This window comes from Lepus europaeus, chromosome 6 (genome assembly GCF_033115175.1).
Source record: "Lepus europaeus isolate LE1 chromosome 6, mLepTim1.pri, whole genome shotgun sequence".
In the NCBI taxonomy this organism is placed as follows: domain Eukaryota; kingdom Metazoa; phylum Chordata; class Mammalia; order Lagomorpha; family Leporidae; genus Lepus; species Lepus europaeus.
The window spans coordinates 40,298,321-40,305,137 of NC_084832.1; positions in this window are offsets into that span (position 1 = coordinate 40,298,321).

Below are 6,817 nucleotides of genomic sequence, written 5' to 3' on the forward strand. Positions count from 1 at the left end.
TGTTACTGAAAACTATTTAAAGGTATATTGTATAATTTAAAACCCATGTTAGGCTTGAGATAAAAATGGATTGCTTTTCCCCTGGTAGTTAAAGGAGATAGTGCTATTAACACTGCCTCAGGCTTTAAAACAAAGTTGGTAATTCAAGTAACTGTGAAATTGTAAGATAGTACTTCAGAAAGTTTGTAGAAAAGCAAAATGAAAAGGTTTTTGTTTTGCTGCAGACTTTTTCAAAATGTTCACAGTTTATTCAACATCAATTTCAATGAACTTTTTGAAGATCCCCCCATCTATTTCTATACTTCGAAAAAAGAACTTCCTTACAGTATGAAATTTACATACACATTGTTCCAAACATGTTTAAAAGTTAAACATTCCATTAAAATTAAAAATCCAGTTCCAGTCTCACTAATCTGCTTATTGTAGTAAATGATACATAGGTTAAAATGTATCAATTTAACCATTTTTAAGTTGTATAGGTTAGAGGTAATAATATTCACATCATTTGCAGTCTTTACCACTCTTTCCTCTAGGACTTTTAAATCAGCATCCCAAACTGAATCTTTGTACCTGTTGAGCAATAAGAGTAGAATCACTCATTTGTCCTTTTCCATGTTGTAATGCAACAGCATAATAATCTTCAAGATTTATCGATGTTATAGCATATATCAGAATCCTCTTCCTTTTCAAGACTGAATAATACTCAATATTTATGTGTATACCACATTTCATTTATCTTCTGTCAATGTACAACTGGATGTTTCTACCTTTTGGCTACTTAATTAGTGTTGCTATGAACAAATTCTGTTCAAGTCCCTGATGTTTTTTGTTTGTTTTTAAAATTTACTTATTTATTTGAAAAGCAGAGTTACAGAGAGGCAGAGAGAGAGAGAGAGGTCTTCCATCCGCTGGTTCACTCCCTAAATGGCCACAACGGCCAGAGCTGGGCCGATCTGAACCCAGGATCTTCTGCCGGGTCGCCCATGCAGGTACAGGGGCCCAAGCACTTGGGCCATCTTATACTATTTTTTCAGGCCATAGCAGAGAGCTGGATTGGAAGTGAAACGTATGGGATGCCAGCACTGCAGGCAGTGGCTTTACCACTACCCCACAGTGTTGGCCCCATCAAGTTCCTGGTTTCAGTTTTTCTGGGTATATACCCAGAAGTGGAATTTCCAGATTGTGAATATCCCTAAGACGTGTGACCTTTATTCCAAAGGCATTGGAAAAAGGAGAAGACTTGATCAAGCTATTGAACCAGCTTTACTAAGTTTACCCATAGGATGAGTTAGAGTATGCAGAGGCTAGAAGTGGAGACTAGTTAGGACACTATGCCAGTAACCCAGGCCTCAGTGCTCAGATAAATGTAGCTTCAATAGATTTAAAAAAAATAAAAAATATTTAATGGCAGATTTGGAGGGGAATATGCAAGGAAGAAGGATGACTTGAGTTTCTAAACCCGTGTAATGAAGAATGGTTAGCAGTAAATGGAAATTAATTTTCCTGGAAAATTTTATGTTAGGAATTCTGTATTTGATCCCAGTCTTTACCTCTAACAGTATGTAGTTTACTCAGCTATAATTGTTGATCATTTTCTACCTATACCAAAAAAGGCCCCACAAGATGAGGGGTTTTTCTTGTTCTTGTTATTGATGTGTATGAGTGCAGTACACGTTGGCTGGATGAGTAGATTGAGTGCTCAGAAAAATAATAAATGACACTCAGAACTTTGTACATCAAGGCACTGACTGGATGCTACAAATAGACTAGTTTGATCCGCGCCGGCGCCGCGGCTCAACAGGCTAATCCTCCGCCTTGCAGTGCCGGCACACCGGGTTCTAGTCCCAGTCGGGGCACCGATTCTGTCCCGGTTGCCCCTCTTCCAGGCCAGCTCTCTGCTGTGGCCCAGGAAGACAGTGGAGGATGGCCCAAGTGCTTGGGCCCTGCACCCCATGGGAGACCAGGAGAAGCACCTGGCTCCTGGCTTCGGATCAGTGCAGTGCGCCGGCCGCAGCGCACCAACCGTGGCGGCCATTGGAGGGTGAACCAACGGCAAAACGGAAGACCTTTCTGTCTCTCTCTCACTGTCCACTCTGCCTGTCCAAAAAAAAAAAAAAAGAATAGTTTGATCCTAAAGGCAGCCTAAGGAGATAGCATCATCCTATGGCAAATGCTAAAGCTGAGGCAGTGATAAAGCAATAGCTTAATCATGGAAGCGTTGGAGCCAAGATTCAAGCCAGGTAGACTGGCTCCTTCATTCACACCTTTGTGACAATGGAGATACGGAACCATCTTTCCACTAATTGCTGAGGTTTCCACGACCTTATGGGGGAGAGATGTGCTCTCACAAATGCAAGCGGTCCTTACTACGGATCACAAATCTCCACAAGCCAACAGCTTTAATGGAGAACCTACAAGTAAGATTCACTCCCAATTCTAGGGGCCACTGCTCACCTCATACAAAAGCCAAGCCCAATCCCCATTGAATGGGAAAAAACAGGAAACATCTGGGTAGAGCAGTGGCCAATATTACAATCCAAACTTGGCATCCTTAGAGAATTGGTACAGGAACAATTGGAAAAGGGACACATAGGGCCCTCCAGTATCCCTCACAACACAACCCATTTTTGTGATACCAAAGAAACAGGGAAAATATAGGCTACTACAGGATTTGAGAGCCATCAACAAAATCATTAAAAAGATGGGAACATTCCAGGCTGGCATTCCCCATCCAGGGGCCATTCCTAACGGATACCACATTGATATCAAAGATTGCTTCTTTTCCATTCCCATCACGGAGCAGTATAAGGCCTACTTCACCTTTACAGTATGGGAGCCCAATTTCCAGCTCCCCGCAAAAAGATTTCAGTGGACAGTACTCCCACAAGGCATGAAAAAATAGCCCTGCCATTTGCCAGATACGTTTCTCATGTGACCAGCACAGTTAAAGATCAGTGCTTGGTCATACATTATGTGCATGATATCTTACTTGCTCACAAGAATGCAGCAACTCTGAAGGCCTAAGTGAGACAATAAGAAATTTACAATTCCTGGGTTTGTCTGTTGCCACAGAAAAGGTACAACATTTTCCTCCCTTTCAATTCTTGGGTTATCAAATCTCCCATATATCTCCAGTGGGCCCAAACCTAAAAGTCAAGGATAAATACTCACTTAATGAACTTCAACAACTATGCGGCCAAATCAATTGGCTGAAGTCCTTCCTTCTCCTAACACCTGCAGAGCTTAGATTGCTATATGATTTACTGACAAAGGGGAACAGCTCTTCTTCAAAAATCACATTGACCCCAGCAGCCAGATAGAAAAGATCAACACCCAGTTGTCAAATTTAAAAACCTTTAGATATGACTCTCAGGTGCCTCTATTTGCCAAACCATATCTACCCTCAAGGCCCCCTTAGGAGTTATTTGGCAACAACATGGACCACTTTTTTGGGTGCACATAGCCTGGAGCGAGTGTCGTAAAATAGTTAACAAAGTAGATGCCATCCTTATGATGGGACTTAAATTAAGATATTATGCCAGTAAGATAATTAACACAGAGCCAGACATAGTGGTCCTACCCCTATCACAATTAGAACTGTCGACATGGATGCAGAATAGCACGTTCTTTCAAACTATCATGATGAATTTCCCAGGACAGGTTGACAATCACCTGCCAGTGGACAGGCTACTCCAGACGTTACAAACCTTAGAAATAGACTATCCAAAACATGCTTTCCCTGCTAATCAACCTATACCCATGACACCGTATGCGTTTACGGATGCCAACAAGTTACTGTTTGGAATAGTGATCAAATCCTCAACAGAAAAAGATAAGATCCATGTAGAACCCCACAGGGGATCAGTACAATTGGGAGAAATAAGGGCAATAATCAAAGTTCTACTCCTTAGCCAGGATGGGCCGGTAAATATATTTTCGGACAGCAAATACTCAGTACAGGTAGCAAATACAATCCCTTTTGTAGTCTTTAACCCGACCTATAAGCCAATTGACCAGCTGTTAACAACAGTTAAAGAGCCAACTGAGAACAGAAAACACCCATGGTATAGCTCACAAGTAAGATCATATACTGGGTTACCTGGCTTTATTAACCAAGGCAACAAAAAGGTTGATGGTCTTATCTCCTGCAACACAGCTTCCATCGGATACCTAGAACAAGCCCATATTCTACACCAAAAATTTCATATGTCAGCAAGCAACATAAAATTGCTTTTCCTGGAGCTAACAATGAGCCAATGCAAACTCCTAGTGCACTCCTGCAAGAATGTGCACCCCTCGCCTTATTAGGCCCACTGCAACAAGCAGGAGTGAACCCGTGAGGCCTTGCTCCTAATAAGCTCTGGCAAGTGAACATCACTCACATTAACTCCTTTGGTAAACTTAAGTTTGTCCATGTGGTGGTAGATACTTATTCAAAGGCTGTATTTGCAACAGCCCAATCCGGAGAAAAGGCTAGTAATGCGATAAAGGCAGTTAAGTTAGCCATGCTGGTCCTTGGTGTCCCCTGGACCATAAAGACTGATAATGGGCCAGCGTATACACCACAGGAATTTAATTCCTTCCTGAAATCCTGGAACATACAGTCTACCAGAGGTATCCCATACAACCAACAGGGACCAGGTAATCGCTGAAAGAACTCATAGGATGATTAAAGATCTCTTACAAAGACAGAAAAACAATCATATGCCCCTAGACCCACAGCTTGCTTTGACTGAGGTCCTTTTCACTATCAATTTTCTTAGTTTTGATTCCCAGGGGATCAGCCCAGCTTATAAACACGGGATCCTTTCCATCCCAGACCAAAGCCCCTATGGTTAGATGGAAAGACCCCCTGACAGGAGAATGGAAGGGACCACACCCTCTGCTAACCAAGGGTCGAGGATATGCTTGTGTCTTTCCAGAGAATGTGGGACAGCACATTTGGGTACCAGCCAGAAACATCAAGCCTGCAACTTACAGCCAACCAGAACCAGCTGAACAAGACTGAGAGTCCGCCTTGTTAGTGGTTGCACCTGCCCTATCATCCTACCCTGAGGAACTGCCCATAGCCACATCCATTACCGTTTTATAGCCCACTAGCTCTGGTCAGCCACTCAAATGGCCCACAGCATGTGTGCAGTTAAGCCATTCCTGATTAACATTGTTTCTCATTCCTACCCCCATCTGACCAAGCACTCCTGTGGTCTCCCGTTTTGAGCGCTGGTTAGTCAACGACGGGTAAGATCCCCTGGGGGACAACCTAAGACAGGCACAGCCACGTATGGAGACCACATGGAAACAGGGTCAACAATGGTGTGGCCAAGAATCATGCCTCCCGTTGCTCAAAAATAAATGAAAAGGGGGAAATGTGGTGGAATGAGAAGGCCATGCCAAGATGGCCACTGGCAACAGAGTCTGCCTGGCAACAGGCTGTGATTGGATGGCTTCAGAAACTGCCTGGCAACAGAGTGTGATTGGTTAGGGCATAGACTGCCCCTTAACCAGATTGGCTGCCTTGGCTATATAAGCAGCAGTAGCAACTGAAATAAAGGAGTCTGCAGGCTGCTTGCCTCAGGCCTGCTTTCACCTGACTCCCAGGGTCTGTGTGGTGACTCCACGCCTCTTGCCCCCACCACGCCCCTCCTCCCAGAAACGAATCCACTGCAACAACTAGAGGCAAAATGGGAGTGGGAATCAGATGCCTAAAGTGGTACTTGAAGCTAACAAGAAACTAAGGACAGATGCTTACCTTCCTCAAGGTTGCCCCATTCTTTTCCTATAAGTATGCTGTGGCTGATGACAGTGGACTGGTGAGTTTTTGTAGCAAATATATATTGCTGCCTTCTAATTAGGACAAAAAATTAACAGGTTAAAGCCACTTATTTTCTACAAATGCTATAGTTAGGTAACCCAGTTCTAACAAAAAAAAAATCTCCCTTTTTATGAACTTCAGGTTGGAGTATTTTTAAATGTTATGAAAAAAGATGGTGCATCTGACAACCCTAAATAGCAGCCCTCAAGAAATCTGCTGTAAAACACTTCATTGGAATAGAGCAGAATGTTGAGGTATCTTGTGGGCTCGGGTAGCTGAGTGGAAATGCAGGCATGTTAATGTCAGAAGTCCATTTTATCACTTGTAACTACTGTAGGCAATAGCTGTATCCTTGGGAGAGTTATATCAAGAGCCTTTGAAGAAATTGTTCTGACACTTGGCTTTCAAGAGATAATGGGCTTTTTATTCTCTTAACTACAACTTAGACTTGAATTTGCTCACTGTTATACATAGAGATATTTAAAGTAATGTGAATTTTATAAAAATATCAACTTTGGATTTAATTTGAATACCCACGTTATCAAAGTAGTCTAAAATACACATACTTAAGAGGCCATTGTTACGGCATAGCGGATAAAGCTGCTGCCTACAATGCTGGCATCCCATATGGGCACTGATTCGTGTCCTGGTTGTTCCACTTCCAATCCTCCTCCCTGCTAATGCCCTAGGAAAAGCATTAGAAGATGACCCAGATGTTTGGGTCTCTGCCATCTGTATGAGAGACCCAGATGAAGCTCCTGGCTCCTGGTTTGGCCTCACCCACATGTGGCCATTGGGGCCAACTGGTGAGTGAACCAGCGGATGGAAGATTGTCCCTCTCTGTAACTCTGTCTTTCAAATACAAATCGTAAAATATACCCACTTCAACATCACATCCTTCAACAAGAAGAAAACTATGAGAGCTCTGGAAAGAAATAGGTTTTTTTGTTCCTATAATTTTTGTCTGTTTGTTGGTCAAAAGGTGCCCGATGAACTGCAGGAAAA